Below are 18589 nucleotides of genomic sequence, written 5' to 3'. Positions count from 1 at the left end.
ATTGTTCCTCAGTTATATTGGACAAATGCTACGTTAGTACCTTGATCTAAGGCTCTGGAGACCTTTCTTCCATTCTTTTTCCAATGCTATTTTCATCTGTTGATTACTACAGTGTAAAGTGGCCTCTAAGGATGTTTCTGGTAGTTTATAGTAAATAAACAATAACGATATAATATATTTACACGAAACATGTGAGTTAATTTAACTACAGCTTTACAGTCCCAACAGATAACTAAAGTTTTAATATCAATTTCCTGACTTTTAAATACTATTTTCATATTGTTTTAGCTTTCAATTGTCTCATGTATGTTCCCACCGAGAATTGAACCTAAGATCACATGAACAAATGCGAATATGTTAAATATTTTTGACCACTTTAATATACAAAACACAAAACGCTTCAATGTCAAATCTATGGTTTTCGCGGTCGCTGAAATCAATGGTGACACTTCCATTAGCAATGACTTGCAAATTTAGTTACAATTGTATGCTTGCCGGGAGTCAGCGGGGAGGGGAGGGGGATACCGAGACGTAAAAAATAGCCCAAAATGACCGATATTAGTATCAAATCCATAGTTTTCGCGGTCGCTGAGATCAATGGTGATACTCCCACAGGCGTTGACTTCCAAATACAGGCCCCGTGCGAAGCATGGGTATATTCAACTAATAAATAAATAAATAAATATATAAATAAATAAATAAATAAATATATATATAAATAAATAAATAAATAAATAAATAAATCCTGATAGCTACCCATCTCCCAATGATACTACCAATAAATGAATGCTCATGACCCCAGAGAAGGCGTTACCTTCTACGGCCCGCCCAGCTTCGGATGGGAATGAAATTGCACATTTTGAAAAACAAGAAGTATATTAATAGTGAAATAATCATTAAGCTCTCAATTTAAAATGATCATCACTCGTAACTAACTCAAATAATAGGAACTCATTGGCATTCTGCAAAAATAAAAGCTTATCCCGAATGTAAGCCCTCTATATACAGAAATGAGCAAACTAATGTTATTTTAGTGAGGAGCCTGGCAGGAGGGGATAAATTTCTTACTTTATAGGTGCTTAGAAGGGGGGCCACAACTCATGTTTGCCCCCATGTATTTTTATGATTATATATTTTTGTATGTATCTTTGTTATTGTTATATGCATTTTTCATGAATGCCGCCCCCCAAAGTTACAGAGAAATCGGCGCCCTTGGGTGCCTACATAGCGCAAAGCACTATTGCTGTATATATGTTTTATATTATTATTATTATTATCTTATATGTTGGAAATATACATTGTAGGCCTATATCGAATCTTTTTCTTATTTTTTTTTTAAGGATCCCCACCATAGTGAGACCCTAAGCTAAAACTCCTTTAGCTTTTACGTAAATCCGGTACTTGATAGATAATTTTTTTAAAATTCATAATGGATGTTTTGGTGTTCTGCAGATGGCCTCTTGTAGAGCTTGTGCTTGATTTTTCGACAGTTTTGTAAAACTTCAGAATATTGTTAAATGACGTGCAATAGTTTGTTCAGAATTAATAGAAGAAAAATTAAAAGTAGTATTCTGAAGCGTGGGTCCTCTTTCCTGTGCGAGACTGCGGACAGTTGCTTGGTTTGCGCTGTGTAAGCACCGTTAGTCTTTATTATAATAAATGGAGGACAAAAATCACGTATATTTACGTAAATTTCTTCATAGTTTATGTCTACAATTAGTATAACATTTTTAAGAGGCTCTTATTTTATTACATGTACTTCTCGGAAGATGGCAGGATCGGACGTTTAGTGCTCAGACTAATACTGTTACGTGGCGGTCTCTATGGGCGAATTTGAGAACCTTCCCTGTCCAGATAAGCGATTGAGAAGACGGTGTAATAAGCAGGTTGTTGGTCTTGAGGGTCCATGATTTTTTTCAGCGGGGCGGGTAGGTTTGTATCCAGGGAGGGGTAGAGCGAGCATTGCCCGCCCGTTTCCTTCCTCTAAAAACAAGACATTATATATAATTTTAAAATTAACTCAAAACTAGATACGAAATACTTTGAATTACTGTATATTTATCAACTAGAAATGAAATACTTGTAATTCAATTTAGCGCAATTAAATAATTTCTCCGTAAAATGATATTCTTCTAGATGCATCAAATATCTCTCACAACTTCTTTTTTTTCTTTCTTTCTTTTAAATATAGCTCTGTTACAAATAAACTGTTTCAGGATTTTAGGATTTAGATTTCTGAGCTTTCAGCATATATGGTCACGTTGGAGGGATGACGTCCCTCAACGAGCACAATATCTGGGGAAATGGAAAGAAGAAAGCGGCCCGGGACCTACAGGGTATATGTTACGTACCACCCCATCATTTGCCTGGTATGAATGAGGAAAACCTCATTCAGGGTGGCTGGCTTGAAAAAGCTTCTTACACTTTTTCGACTAAAATACCCCCACCGGGGACCGCTCGCACCGGATTCGATTTTTGAAAATTAATATTTTGAATGAAGAGTTTATATACAGCTCACAGATGACGAGAAGAACCCTAGCAGAAGTAGTGTGACGTAGGTATGGGCTCGCCCACTTTTCGCACGGGGATTTCAAATGGCACTACGGAATAGCACACATATAACTTTACCCGGAGTGGCAGACGACATCTAAGTATAGACCACAGCTCAAAAACCGAAAATGGACTTGACCGTGTCGTTGACCTTTCCCCGCTACCCCTGTTTTAGGGTTCTTCTTGTCATCTGTGAGTTATACCTACAATGGTGGATGTAGCCAGAAGCCAGGGGATCCTAGGCTCCCAATTTTTTGAATGACAAAAATAATTTAAGCTATTATTTATATAGTTTTGGGAGTTTATAATTAACTTATTATGGTATATCTATCACAGTCTGGGCTCTGACTGCCCCCCCTTAGTTTTTACTTTCTATATCCGCCACTGTACACCTAATATTACATCGCTTACTAATCAAAATCTTGCATTCGGTGCTTTCTGAGCAAAGAATCGAATATTTTAATATATAAATTATATCTCCCTCTACTCTCCCTTAGAAGAGGAATTTTTGACAACGCAAGAACACATATTTAGTTGTTATTAATTAAAAAAAAAAATACCAAAATTCAAACATTCAACTTAAGCCGATTTCTCACTTTTTACTTCTTCTCAATAAAGAATTAGAAAATTTCGATGCTCTAGAAATTGTTCCGCTTTCATCTTTTACGAGCGGAACTTTCGAAAACGCTAAAAACACACACAATTTTATTTTTGATTTTATTTACCGAGATTCGCACATGCAATGTAACGGATCCTTACATTGGACATCTTCGTAACGAATAGTGAGAAATTCGAATTGTTCCTTGTGTCACTTTAAGGTGGAATTTTCAAAATACGCGTTCACTTCTTTTCAATTGGAAGTTTATAGGCCAAGCTTCATCTTCTTATCTTTAGGAAATCGTAAGATACACTATTCTTGCCAAATAATTTGGATTAAAAGGGAGTTACCGTGGCCCTGTATTTTTCAATGTTTTGGGGAGCTTAAAATGTAGGGTAGATTTCGATAAGCTGTATCCAATGGCACTGCTTTTGATTTCTGGAACCGACGGCTTCAAGGTCAAATTCAGGGTCAGAAATAAAAAAAGTGGAATAACTGATGTTCCATTTTCCCGAAAATTCTATTTTGACCCGGAAAATTAACGAAAGTCTGAAATGTTGGATCTTCGTTAATTTTCCGGATCAAAACTGCATACCAACTATTCGTGTATGTGTAAATACAAATTGAATGACACCCATTTTGTTCCATTCGGTTACTGGACCCCATTGCTCAAAATCCAGGATTTTCATTAATTTTCGGGGTTAAAATAGAATTTTCGGGAAAATGGCATATCAATTGTACACAGCAAGACTATCCATGGCTTTGGATTGATTATTTTAACAAAAGAAACACTGACCAAAGCTTCAAACCCACTATATTTTAAACTATAATATGTAACGGTTTCGAAGAAACTGAAGAAGTTGTTAAAGAAAGGAGTAATCAGAACTTATGGAAAGAGTGAAGAAAGTTTATTAAGATCAATAAAGAAGAAGAACAGAAAAGGCATCAAAAAGATTAGTGAAGAGAAAGGAGTCATCTACAGGGTATGGTGTGAAGACTGCGATATCTCATATATAGGAGAGACAGGAAAAAGAATGAAAGAAAGTATAAAACAACATAAAGATGATGTGAGGAGGATGAAGGATACCAATGCCATATACAAACATGTTAAGGAAACAATCACAGAATTAATTGGGATAAGACGGAAGTATTGGAGGTGATAAAAAGAATGATGTGGAAAAAAGCAGATTGGATAAAGAAGGTAGGAAGAGATAAACTGATAAACTGGACAGGGGCTTACATATTAATGAATTATGGTAAAGAAGTTTGGATAGCGTGGACAACAAGAAAATAAAAAAAAGGTCCTTATAAGAATCAAAAATGGCGGAACGTGATTGGTTGGAAAGTGAATTGGCTGAAGGCCTCAGCAAATAGAAATTAAACTGTTGTTTATATATATATATATATATATATATATATATATATATTATAACAATGTCTGTTAAAAGAATTTGAACTTTTTTATAACAATGACTATATATATTTTAAATGACTATATATATAATAAGCATTTTAAAAAAATGTTCATAACAATAACTATACATATGTCTGTATTTTCATTTATGTTCTATAGTGTCTGAGGAAGAATATGTTAGATATCCGAAACCGTTACATATTATAGTTTAAAATATAGTGGGTTTGAAGCTTCGGTAGGTGTTTCTTTTGTTAAAATAATACAATTATACATGCACGTGTGGATACGAAACGAATGACACCCATTTTGTCCCTGTCGGTCACAGGTGCGAATTCTCAAAATTCTGGATTTTCGTTAATTTTCGGGGTTAAAATAAAATTTTCGAGAAAATGACATATCAATTATACATGTACGTGTGGATACGAAACGAATGACAGCCATTTTGTCCCAGTCGGTCAACGTACCGCATTGTCCAAATGGTCCCACTTTCTATTTTTGACTTTGAAGCGGTACACTCCATAAATCAAAAAATGATGCAATTGGAAAGCGATGGAGTCACCTCATCGAAATCTACATTTTAAACCCCAAAAGTTGAAAAATACGGAACCACAATAACTTCCTTTTAACCATAATTTGGAGCTTTAGGATACATTTCCAAAAATTCTTCTTTATCTTTTGTTGTCGTCAAATCATAAAGTTTTCTGTTCGAATTTCACGTTTCTTCCAAACAGTATGGCCTGTGCCGTGATGAGTCTACGCTACATTCCCTTTGATATAATATTATAATAATAATTATTAGATATTCAAGTGAATTTTGTGGTGGACAAACACCGTATGCGTGGGTTTCCTCGGGGTTCTTCCGTTTTCTCCCACTTTCTTCATTCCTCCATTTCATTCATTCCTTATCATCACCGTCTCCTTTAGCCTAGCCGGCATAACCATAAGTCACACAGAGATCATATTGTTGTTGATCAATACCTAAGAGGATGGTGAACATTTTGTTACCAAATAGTAACCGGTGGCCACTGATTAACTGTCTACTGGCCAACTGGCCCACTGTTACCCAGATATTGGCCAAAAATGTTCGAATTTCTAGATATTTAAGCAGTCATATCTCGAGAACTGTAAGTCATAGAGAGATGATATTTTGCTAATTTTTGCGAGAAAGAGAAGAAAGTGCGGATAAAAATATTTACTTTTACATGTAGAAACAATCACAGTTATCCTTCCCGCTCCATTTCTAGATTCTTTTTAAGTTCGTTCTGGCAATAATTTTGGAGCATTCTCAACAGGTTTAATGTTCATTTCCATTCCATATAGTAGTTTTCCAGTATTCGTTGACATTGTTTGATATTTTTTAAATGCATTTCTTTCATATTTTATTATAAACATTTTCCATTTGCTGTAAGAATTAGCTGGATAGAATAACAATGTCCGACCTAGGTACATCATTTCCAAAAGAAAGAAAGAAAGCAATACCTGGTTAATCAAAATAGTCGCCGTCTGCAACTATAAGCTTTTGCCATAAATCAACTAAGAATTGAACTCCGTCGCGAAACAGGTCTGGAATCAGCAATGTGAAGTAATCATGGTACGTTACACCACCCAATCATCAGGGAGGTTCTTCTCTCCCAAGAAGTGATCAAAATGCCAAAACAAGTGGTAATCAGTGGCAGAGAGAGATCTCAGGAATACGGTGTGTGACGGAGGGTTTCATTCTGCAATGCATGGAGAACCAGCCGCCACCGTTCATTGCACAAAAGCCTTGTTGTGTGATATGAGGACAGCACTGGTATACCCTGGCCGGCGAACGATGATTTCTGACAGCTCAGTTCGCGAGGACAACTGAGGAGTGCGGTGTTGCCATGTGCTTCTCGCGCAGGGGGAGAAGCGTCTGCTTCCTCGTTGAGGGTGGGAGGGGGTGAGTGAAAGTTTGGCAATGTGTGGTGGTTACCATGGAGACGCGACAGGTTCTGATCCTAAGGTTGGTTGACCTGCTGTCTTCTGCTCGCTCGCCGTGGCCTTGTGCATAGCTGTCAGAAATCATCGTTCACCGGCCAGGGTATAGTTCACCATTGTCGGATGCTCGCGGACAATTTGTGGTCCATTTCATCAGCACTATAATGATCCACAGTGATGGTTTTACTTCGCCTGAGAAAAACACATGATCATTCACCTATCATAGACAACCATATCACCAGCAACATCTGTGAATGGAGAGGTGGTTTAGGGAACCGTTCTGAATGTCAATCACGATCTATCAATGTCCTCACCATTTACGACTGTCATAGTAGATCCATTTTTCATTCGAAGTGACAGTCTGATGTACGAAACTTTCCCATTGTAACACTTACACTAAAAGAGCTGCACACCTCCGGAGGCCTATTTTTGTTGGCCGTGGTCAACTCACGTGGCAGCCATGGATCCAACTTGATTATCTTACCAATTACACAGAGCAGACGTACAATAGTAATAGACCTAACTCGTTTGCAATGGCACGAACACTTTTCCGACGGTCCGCTTCCACGGGTGTTCCTAAGGAACTCATCTCAACATGATGTTGGTGAATACCCACTGGGTTCAATTTGAAATTTTGTGTCACCAGAACAAAATTTGACAAAATAACAGCGAATGGTGTGTTCATTCATCATTCCTGGCCCCAAATGTAGCTACTGTTATTTTTTTAAAACGGGAAGTGGGATTGCAGGTTGTGCAGAATTATCGAACTTGAATTCGTAAAGTAAATTCACTCGGAATTGTGTTCCCATTATAGTGCACTTTCATAGACCCTGCTATAGAACGCTCTTCCTCCTGACTATCTGGGTACCACAGAATGTTTGTTGGACGTGTACAGACTTTGTGACGTTAAACACGTGAAATTGATTCATCCCTATGTTCTGTTACTGATTAGATATATCATTAAATACCAAACGGAAAATTTCATTTGCACAAACCTAATATATGAAAAGCTGATTCTAAGAGCAGCATAACGTGTTTAGGGATGAGCACGAATCGAGTCAAAGGTAATTTTCTCGAGTCGGGGTCCGGGTCGAGTCACTGTTTCTGAGGTCGAGTCGAGTCGAGTTTGATAAATGGCTAGCTCGTTCAGCTCGTTTCAACCCGTTTTGAAATCATGGCCTGATTAGACTGAAAAGCGAAAGCCATAAGGAATATAAGCAGTAATGTGGAATAGTGTTGCTCACGAGAGGGGACACTGTTCGAGTGCTCGCATCTCGTCTCGTCTCGATAACGAGACGACAATAGATTTTTATAACGAGACAGCCTAACGCGTTACTTTTTGAGTAACGTTTCCTAGTAACGCGTTACATTTTTTCCAAAGTAACTGTAACGGTAACGCGTTACAAATTTTTAAGTAACGTACCTAGTTTGCGTTACTTTTTTCGCGTTACATTTCGGATGAGTAAATACAATATGTGTATATATTTTTTCGAAAACAAATGTTTCTTTCCTGTAAGTGAATTTCTCAGAACAAAACAATCGAGCATGAACTACGTATGTCAGTGACCGACAGTCACAGACACACAGAGAAACAGATAAGTCCATAGTGCCACTTGCTGTTTTTGGAAGATGAGGACAGGCTTAGAGAAATCACGTGTACTGATTGGAAGCACCTGGAATATTTTGTCGTAGATTTTGACAGCTCCAAATCAATACATTCAGTGAGTGAATTACGAGTACAATGGTACCGGTAGTCTATTTTACTTTGATTGGTGTTGTTTTTATAAAGATGGAGAACGAAAATATTTTAGTGTTCGAACATTTGAAAGAATTACATAACAACATTGTTATTATTATATAATTAGTTTAACAGAATAATAATAAGCAACCATTTTTTCTAACGCATAGGGATGAGCACGAGTCAAGCTAAAACTCGACTCGACTCGAATTCAACTCGAGTTTTGAGTCAAGACAAGGGTAAAATCCTCGAGTCTAGTTCCGATCCGATTCGTTTTTCGCGTCAAGTTTCGAGTCAAGTCGAGTTTGATAAATGGCTCGTTCGTTTTAAGTCGTCTTGAAATCATGGCCTGATTACACTGGAAAACGAAAGCCATGAGAAATGTAAGCTAAACAGTAATATGGAATACTTTTAGTGTTGGTCACGAGAGGGGACACGGCTCGCATCTCGTCTCGTCTCGATAGCGAGACCACAAGAGATTTTTTTATAACAAGCTCACTCGGCTTGGCTTAACTGAGAAGATGGCTCGAGCTGGCTCACTTGGGGTGAACCATCGGCTCGAGCTGGGTGGTAGGGATAAGCCATTTGCTCGGATCGGCTCAACTGCCCTGAGGGCTCTAGCCGAGTCGGTTGGGTGAGCTGTTGGCTCGGCTCCCTTCTCGGTTCGGGTCGGTAGTGAATGAGCTGAGAGCCGAGCTGCTCGAGTCGTTGACAATTCTAAACCGGGGCCAAGCAGTTTTGAATGTATTTGGCCGGTGCCCTCTAACTTTTAACAGTATTTGGTTCGAGCCCGAATACTCACCCTAGACCCTCAACCCAAATTCAGAAGCTCTTGAACAATGTCCTTGACTCCTAGACTTCATGGCTACCGAGGTTGGCAATCAACTAGTTTCTTTAGTATTCAAATAGAAACCGCCTTTCTTTCTTTTCATGTACAGTGTTGTTATAATAATAATAATAATAATAATAATAATAATAATAATAATAATAATAATAATAATAATAATAATAATAATAATAATAATAATAATAATAATAAAAGTTATAGTAGTGTCATTGATAATAATTATACTGTCTATGTAATATACTTGAAGAATGTACTCGAAACTACACAGCGGATTTGGCTCGAATCGACTCGAAACTCGACCGAAATTCGAGTCGATTTGGAGGAAATTTTTCGAGTCGAGTTCTCGGGTCGAGCTCAAAGATGTCTGTTTCTAGTCGAATCGAGTGTCAAAGAAAACTCGCTCGAACTCGGTCGTGTCCATCCCTACTAGTAACGCAGTATGGCATTTTATCAATGTTACATTATATGAAAATGTTCATATATCAAGGAAAAATTTGTCCTTGCATTTACATAAAGCGATTCAGAACGTGCAATAATAATAATAATAATAATAATAATAATAATAATAATAATAATAATAATAATAATAATAATAATAATAATAATAATAATAGCGGTACTAATAGTAGTACGGAAAATTGAAGTCATAATTTTTTCCCAGTTTTAAAGTTTCGGACCTAAAAGTAACGCGTTAGTAACGCGTTACTTTCGAAGTAAAGTAACAGTTACTTTTTTGGGTCAAGTAACGCATTACTAACGCGTTACATTTTAAGAGAAAGTAAAGTAACTTGTAACGCGTTACATTTTTACAAGTAACTTACCCAACACTGACTGTAAGTATATAATATATAATGTATACGATATAAGTATATATCTTACTGTAATTCTTGCCATCAAGGCTGAGATCTACACGGTCGAATTTTTGAGCCCAAGCAGAAGCCCATCCGGGTAGTGATGTCTGCCGGCTCGGCTTGGCTAAACTAAGCGAACAACTAGAACCGGCTCGGTTAGGATGAGCCATCGGTTCAGCTCAATTGAACCGGCTCTTTTGTAATGAGATCCCGACTTGGCTCAGGTAAGTCATCGGCTTGAGCCGTTCAGTTGAAACGAGTCCATCGGAGCGGTTCGACTCGGCTCAACTGAGCCTTAGCTCGAGCCGACTTCGTTGGGGTGAGCCATCAACTCGGACCCAATGACTCTACGAAACTGGAATCAGAAAAGCAGCGCCATTCGCATTGGAATGTAAAGAAAAGGGTAATGTGGAACATATCCTTTAACTGTAGCAGAATATAATGCCAGTTCTAAAGAGAAAATAAACATTAGTAACATTTCATCATTTGTATGGAAACTTATGACTCACGCTGTAGAATTAAAATTAAGTTTTGGTTTTATTTGAGTTGACATTATTATCCTGTTATTCCTGATAAACAATACGAGGTACTGCTACCAAACATTATGTTAAGGCATGTTGTCACGCTACATGAATCTCGTAGCTGTAATTTTAAAAAAATCTTGAAACCTTACCATATTTCTCCATGTAAACATAGTCTTGAAATGGACATACAACATTTTTTTCATCTTGCAAGGAGTTGAACAATGTGCAACTTTCTGAGTTGCCTTTGTTGCTACCTGCTATCGCCCTCCCGCTAACATTAAAGAAAAAGAAGGTTCGCCGCTTCCGAAACAACGGATTGTTTTGGACAGGAAGGGGAAGTGCGCCAAAATACACGTTTTTAATGAAGAGGTTCACAGTGTGTCCACTAAAGAGCAGTGTTAAATGGATGGAGATACCTTTCTTGCTTTCAGGAAGTTGTAGTATGTAAACAGTAAATAGAAAGATCGGGATGCAAGTTTTTTTTTTTTTTTTTTTTTTATGACAGCTACAAGATTAATTTAAAATGGAAACCTACAATTATAGCTGTATTCAGTCTACTAGGCACCGCCTGATAATTCAGCATTGACCAGGTCCCGAATGTCGGATTATTGGAAGTCTACTGTATTTCGCCTTTTACTGGGTTGCACGCTTTCATTCGCCCTTCTCCCATCACTAAGATGACGCCCGAGGTACGTGCCCAGTCTGCTTCTTTCCCAGTTCCAATCCTCCTGTTATGGTTGGTCAAAAGTAGAAAAAGAGAAGTCGCATATAAATTAAAACGACAGCGTTACAACAAGTGTATTTATTGAATTTCTTCCGACATAATGAGATTCAATGCTTTTCCCTGTAAGATAAATCTGCTGAATGAAAATCAGGCGGAGGGAAAAAACATCACGCGAGGTATCTTTTCTGGCATAGCCTCAATCGTCTGTCTTCAACAAGAAAAGCAAAAAGAAGCGAAATAGTTTAGTCAATGATTTTGGAGATGAAAAGGATTAAAGCCAGCAAAGTTTCTTTTATTAGTATTATTATTATTTCTTTTGTATTGTATAAGTTTTTCTCCCTTACACACACATATTTATGCTCCCTTTAAGCTAATCGTTAAAACATATGCATGCGTGGTTGAGCTGTTATTACACACACACACGACCCTACGGTATTCTTTAAGGAAGATTCGAGTATTTGGTTATCAAATCTTAACCATTTTAGCTCTTAAACGTAACAAATGAGAATCTGTTAAGGCTGCACTTTGTGCACTGTTCCACCTGTTAAGAAGCCATCAAATAACCAGTTTTATTATTATTATTATTTCGTGTGTTCGCATCTTTCTGATGTTGAGTTCTTTTTACAACATATAATACATACAAATCTATTGTATTGACTTTTCAAACCATCATCAAATTATGACTAGCAGGGTTGCTTTCTTTCTTTCTTCCAAAAATTTGTATTCAAAAGACCTCACACATGTTCTCACACTATTTTATCTGTTGTTACCTTGTTGTATTAAATAAAAATCAGTTTCTTCTTGTTTTTTTTATTATTGTTTCTCAGTAGTCTTTCAACAACTGTTACCGAAATTTTCTGTTATCGATTGCCATAAACTTTATATAAGAAAACAAGACTTATGTTTATGGGCGTAGTGGTTAAGAACGAAAGATTTAAACATACGACAGCTGAGGTGAGTTAAAACAGAGGTTTTTACATAACAAGCTGCTGTTAACATTTATGATGAGTTTTTAACAAGCTTGCTCATGTTGTCATAAATTAATCTGTTTAACTTAAGTCCTTTATTTTATATACAACTAGTTTCTTCATTTACGTACCGTGCTTCCGTTAATTTTTTGGGGGTGCTACATAATCAGATCACTGGAAATGATTTTGCTGTATTTTCACTCGTCTACAGCATTATAAGGCCTATTTTTGACATTATTAAGAGGCTTAATCACTGCGAAATTAAAATACCGCTTGTTTTACAGTAATGATGTGATATCTTCAAATAGATAAAAGATAATAGAAATGTGGAACAAGAGCGCCCTAGACAATATTATTTTGCATGAGGTGATGTTAGACCTAGTAGCTTTCCATTTGCAGCCATTTAGAAACGCGAAAATAAATGCCGATTTTTAAAAATGGCTGGAAAGCGAAAGCAGATAAGTCAGTCGTGATAACGGTATCTCATGGTAAAATAATATTGTCTAGGGCGCTCTTGTTCCACTTTTTGATTATCTTTTATCTATTTGAAGATATCATATAATAATCACAAATGGAGTCGAGTTCGTTCATAGTGAATCAGCTAACAACTTTAGAGGTCTAATCACTGCGAAGTTCAAATGTCGCCTAATTTTACAGTAATTATGTGATATCTTCAAATAGATAAAAGATAATCCAAATGTGGAACAAGAGCGCGCTAGACAATATTATTTTGCATGAGGTACTGTTATACGAGTCACTTAGTAGCTTTGCATTTATAAACGCGAAAATAAATGCCGATTTTCTAAATGGCTGGAAATCGAAAGCTGATAAGTGAGTCGTGATAACGGTTTCTCATGTAAAATAATATTGTCCAGCGAGCTCTTGTTCAACTTTTCGATTATCTTTTACCTATTTGAAGATATCACAAAATAATTGTAAAATTAGTGTATTTAAATTTCGCCATGTTGAGGCCTCTTAAAGAACAACTCACATTCACTTTGGCCCAGTTAAGCCCGAGAGATGCACTTGCAAATCAGTTAATCCTTGTTTACTTCAGATTAAGGAATAGATTGCCAAAACAGAGAAGCTTTTTTCTCTTCTTTGTCGCCGAACTTTTTAATTAACTATATTATAAAGAATTGAAACTAGTAATAAGTTCTTAGATCTTTCTTTTAATATTAAAAAAGTACACAAAGGATTTCCCGTTCTGTTATTCTATATCACTAATTACTTTAACTGTTTTTACAAAATTTTCAGTACACATCTGCCTATATACGTATGTGTATATATAGAAACAATGAATATTACTAGGAAACGGAAGCGCCAAACAAATAAAAATAGAGCAACTGATTGTAGTTATTAGTAGCGTAACGTTAGTAATTTTAGTAAAAATAATTACTATTAGTGTAAGTGAAAATTTTACCTAAATAATTTGTTCCAAGAAATTGTCACGTTGCTGTCAAGGTCACGCAACAAAAATTTATTCTTTTTTTTAGGAGGGGGAAAGAGGGGGCTATGGTAGACGTTTTTCTAGTGAGGAAGGAAAAAAGAAAAAAAATAGATTTCGGTAAATTAAAGATGTTTTGTAAAGATATATATCTTACAACTTATTATTTACGGAACTTTGTTACCTATTTTATTTGAATACATACTAACAGAAGTTCTCCTTGTTCGCACCGGAAGAATAAAGCTTAATAAAATCTGATAAAGACAGTATAAGGGATCACGCGAAATTTAGCTATATGTTTGTGATATAGATAGCCACCGTGATCCCTTAAGACGCTAACGGACTATTTCCATTAACGAATAATTTTAGAATAATCGCTCTAGCTATCTATTGCGAAATAATAATAATAATAATAATAATAATAATAATAATAATAATAATAATAATAATAATAATAATAATAATAAATACAATTAAATTGAGTAATAATTTAAACAAAAACGTAATTTTATTCACCTATAGAAAGCCACCGTAAAGTCGCCGTTATGTGTTAAAATGTTACCGCTATAATTCTTCTAGCTGTCTATTGCAAAAAAAGCGGAATTTTAAAAAATTTGCTACCGTTCAAGTTATCATGTAGTGTAACGAATATGGATGTACTAAAATGGTGATCCTAATGAATAATACTTTTTATATCACGTGTGTGGCTGTCCATGGCATATTTCGTGCATTATCGGCAAACTTCTACCTCACCGATCGATTGTGATTGAGGCGCGGTGCGATTTCAGTTCGCTCTCTATCCTTTTTGTTTATCGTACTATGTGAAATATCAAGAACGAGGGTGTCTCAAAAGTCCCCTGACATCGGGTAACTCTGTTATCAGAGTAACAACAAAATGTAAGAGGGGGGAACCGTCTCCAAATATGATGTTTTCAATCTAAAGTGAAGGAATTTTTAAAATTGGACGAGCCGTTTGGGTTGTACATTCTTTAGCGCCCAATGTTAAATGAAAATGCAACGTTGCCATTTACCTGGGCCCATAACATAAGTGAATGAAGTTACTGTTTGAAATGGGGGCTGACCAAAGACACGTTAACGTAAAAGACAGTAACTTCATTCACTTATGTTGTGGGTCCAGGCAAATGGCAACGTTGCATTTTCATTTAATATTGGGCGCATGAAGAGCGTACAACCCAAACGACTCGTCCAATTTTAAAAATTCCTTCACTTTAGATTGAAAACATCATATTTAGAGACGGTTTCCTTTCTTACATTTTGTTGTAACTCTGGTAATAACATTTTCCCTATGTCAGGGGACTATTGAGTCACCCTGTATGTGCTGTCCTAGATAAGAGACCCGGGTCATCCCCTTTTTCTCTTTCCAGCCCCTTTCTTCTCTAAGTCAAATATTTAAAAAATACTGAAACATATTTAATTATCTTAAATCTCTCGTATATAAAGATGAAAGTGACTGTTTCTTACGTCATACTTCTTGGACCACCCGACCGATGTCGATGAAATTTTCAACACTGATTAGGTTCGGACCTGGAATAGTATTTATCATTTCACTTTATCACCGCCGTTGTTATCCTTGCAAAAGGTGGTCATACTGACAATTAGGTAGGTAGTCATAATGTTCTGGCTGATGTGTGCGTATATTTTAACTCGTATATTTTGTCTCGACTCGAATTTCGAGACGTCGACAAACATATTTTCGAGTCGAGACAGGAGCATCGTAGGAGAGCGGAGGGGAGATATATAAAAATAAATAAAACTTAATAACTGTTGAACCACTAGGGATGCGCACGAGTCGAGACATATCTCGAATCTCGACTTTACTCGACTCGAATTCGAGTCAAGATACGGTACTCTGTAAAATTCAAGACGAGTCTAGACAAACGTATTTCTCGACTCGAATTTTCAAGTCGAGACACGAGTCAAGTCGAGACTACTCGTACAAATCTCGACTCGACTCGAATGTCTCGAAAATCTTTCTTTAATTTTTAATATTATTTTGAAGAAAGTATTCACTCAGAAACAGCCTTGAAACCAATTCTACCATATATTACTTTAGAAAGGTACAGAACGCATAAACTTAATAGTTAATCTTTCTAGATCAAGATTTAATTTTCAGCTCAATTCAGTTAATTAAAACTAATAATTAATGTCGGGATATTTGATTGTACTTCAAATATAATAATAATAATAATAATAATAATAATAATAATAATAATAATAATAATAATAATAATAATAATAATAATAATAATTTCATTTTCAGTGCTGTGAACAGCTCACAAGCAAAAATACAGTAGTATGTTAAAACCATTACATAATCATTTGAAACAGACCAGAAAATTTATGGTATAGAATGAAAATTAGAATTGTTGACTTTGCAGGTTAAGGCCTTTGTCAGAAGGTTAATATATTTAAATTGCAAGTTGATATATAAAACAAGAAAAAATAATAATAAAAATAGTCAATTTCATAATATACCATTTACAGAACTATGCAAATTAAAATTTCGTTTATCAATCATTTAAAAGAATTAGACAACCTTGCTTAAAATTGCACATCCGGCATGCAAAATATCTTGGTCACTTTATTCTCATATTTCAACAGAAAAAATTGGTTCTTTAGATAAGAGATTATAACGTAAAAGATACACTGAAGCTCAGGGCCGGATTAAGAGGGGCTTAGGGCAGCTGTAGCCCCGGGTCTAAAGGTGGAAGGGGGCCTCGGTTCTGATCAAAATCTCAAATTAGCTGTCTAAAAAATAATATCATACAAAATACAATAAAATCATTATAAGATAAAATATGACCAAAAATATGACACATATTCACATAGCTTTTCTACTGTATTTTTACAGAAATGTATTAGACGAAATGAGCAGGGACAGTGGCGTATTTACGATTTTGTTTCGGGAGGGGCTTTGCTAACTTTCGGGGGGGAGCTTTGCTTGAAAATGTGAAAATTCTGCAAGATATTTCATATACTTTACTATAGTGAGTAAGATTTTGGGGGGGCTTAAACCCGGAAGCCCCCCCAAATACGCCACTGAGCAGGGGCCACATATTTTTGCTAGACCCGGGCCTACAGATGGGCTAATCCAGTTCTGAAGCAAAGCTACATAATAATAATAAAATCAAAATTTGTAATTAGATCCCTTGCCATCTAGTTTAAACAGCTTTATTTTTTGTAGGAATTGCTCTGTTTTTTTTTTTTTTTCTTAACATATGTTCATTTTAAATTATTGTATGACATTGTCATTCTTCTCAGTATTTCACGTTTTGAATTGAATGCATCCGACGTTGATCGATTCCTTACACTATAAGTCGACATTCTTATTCTTATACATTTTAAACAATATTCGCTACTATATTTGTTATCCAATACCTGTTGAATAAAGAATTTGTTAATAAATTTCCTTCTTTTCGATAGGGATTTAAGTCCTCAAAGGTCATGTAAATAGTAATCCTTTTTTTCATTTTATAACATAGTAGGCTATTATAAAACATTTGTGTACAGCTTCGATTTTGTTAACAAGTGTGTTAGATAAACTGTTCCAGACAACTGAACCAAATTCAAGTTTGGATCTAACAAGTGTCTTATATAGATACACATAAGAATCGTCATTTATAAAATCAGGGTATTGATAAAATATAAAACCTATTGTTTTTCTCATTGATTACACCATATCAATTATTATTAATTTCAATGACTTTCAATTGCCTGTCATACGTACATAATAGCAAAATCTTCAACTTGCTCCAGGTCAAAATATTGACTTTTATTGGTGAACATCATATATTTATTTTTTTCAGAGTTGAGCATTAATAAATTATTTTCGCACCAATGACTCATAAAATGCTTCTTATGGAGTGTTGTACTATATGGAGCGGAAACGTGGACATTACGTAAAAGTGATGATAAACGACTGGAATTCCTCGAAATGTGGGTGTGGAGAAGAATGGAAAGAATTAGTTGGGTCGAAAGGAAAACGAATAAGAGGGTGTTAGAAATGGTGGGGGAGAAGAGAACACTTTTAGATATTGTTAAGAAGAGGAAGAGAAACTGGTTGGGACATTGCCTAAGAAGAAATTGTGCCATGAGGAACGTCCTAGAGGGTATGGTGACGGGAAAGAGAGGGAGGGGGCGAAGGAGACTACAATTGAGGAGTAAATTTGGATAAGGGCGTAACTAGCAATTCTTTAATTTTTCAGAAGAGCAGAAAAACAAACGCCCTTATCCAATTAACCAACGTATTCACACAATATTTTTGGAGACAGGCGTTCGCTACGGAGCAGAGATATAACCTTAACACCACCTAAACACATGCAGACATGCCCAACTTGCAGAAAATATGTATATCTCATTTTACCGAAAATAGGTCGATTGGAAGAGACCCCTTCAATTAATGGATGATATAGAAACAGAAAGATCATACGTGAGGACGAAGAGGTTAGCGGAGGACCGTGGAGCATGGAAGCTTTTCAGCTGCTGCAAGTGACCTGCCAGTGAGGGCAGAATACCTATGATGATGATGATGATGATTCGCACCAATGATTTACTTTATCTAAATTTGTCTGCAGGAGATAATTATCATACTCGTTATTAACTACTCTAAAAAGAGCTTTATGCCATCTTCGGGTAATAGTATTTTTGAGTATTTGACTTTTCTGATAGATTATTGCTAAATAGAGAGAGAGAGAGAAAGAGAAAAAAAGCCACGCCAGTAGAGATCCTTGAGGCATTCCCTATATGACCTTGACTATATGTTACATTGACTATTTTTACTTTAAAAATTCTGTTGAATAAGTAACTTTCAGGTAGTAATAATAATAATAATAATAATAATAATAATAATAATAATAATAATAATAATAATAATAATAATAATAATAATAATAATAATAATAATAATAAAGTCACTTTGATTAAACTGAGTCTCCTAAGGAGAACAAAG

The sequence above is a fragment of the Thermobia domestica genome, chromosome 16 (genome assembly GCF_964235325.1).
Source record: "Thermobia domestica chromosome 16, izTheDome1.hap1.1, whole genome shotgun sequence".
Classification (NCBI taxonomy): Eukaryota; Metazoa; Arthropoda; class Insecta; order Zygentoma; family Lepismatidae; genus Thermobia; species Thermobia domestica.
This window is presented reverse-complemented; position numbering follows the sequence as displayed.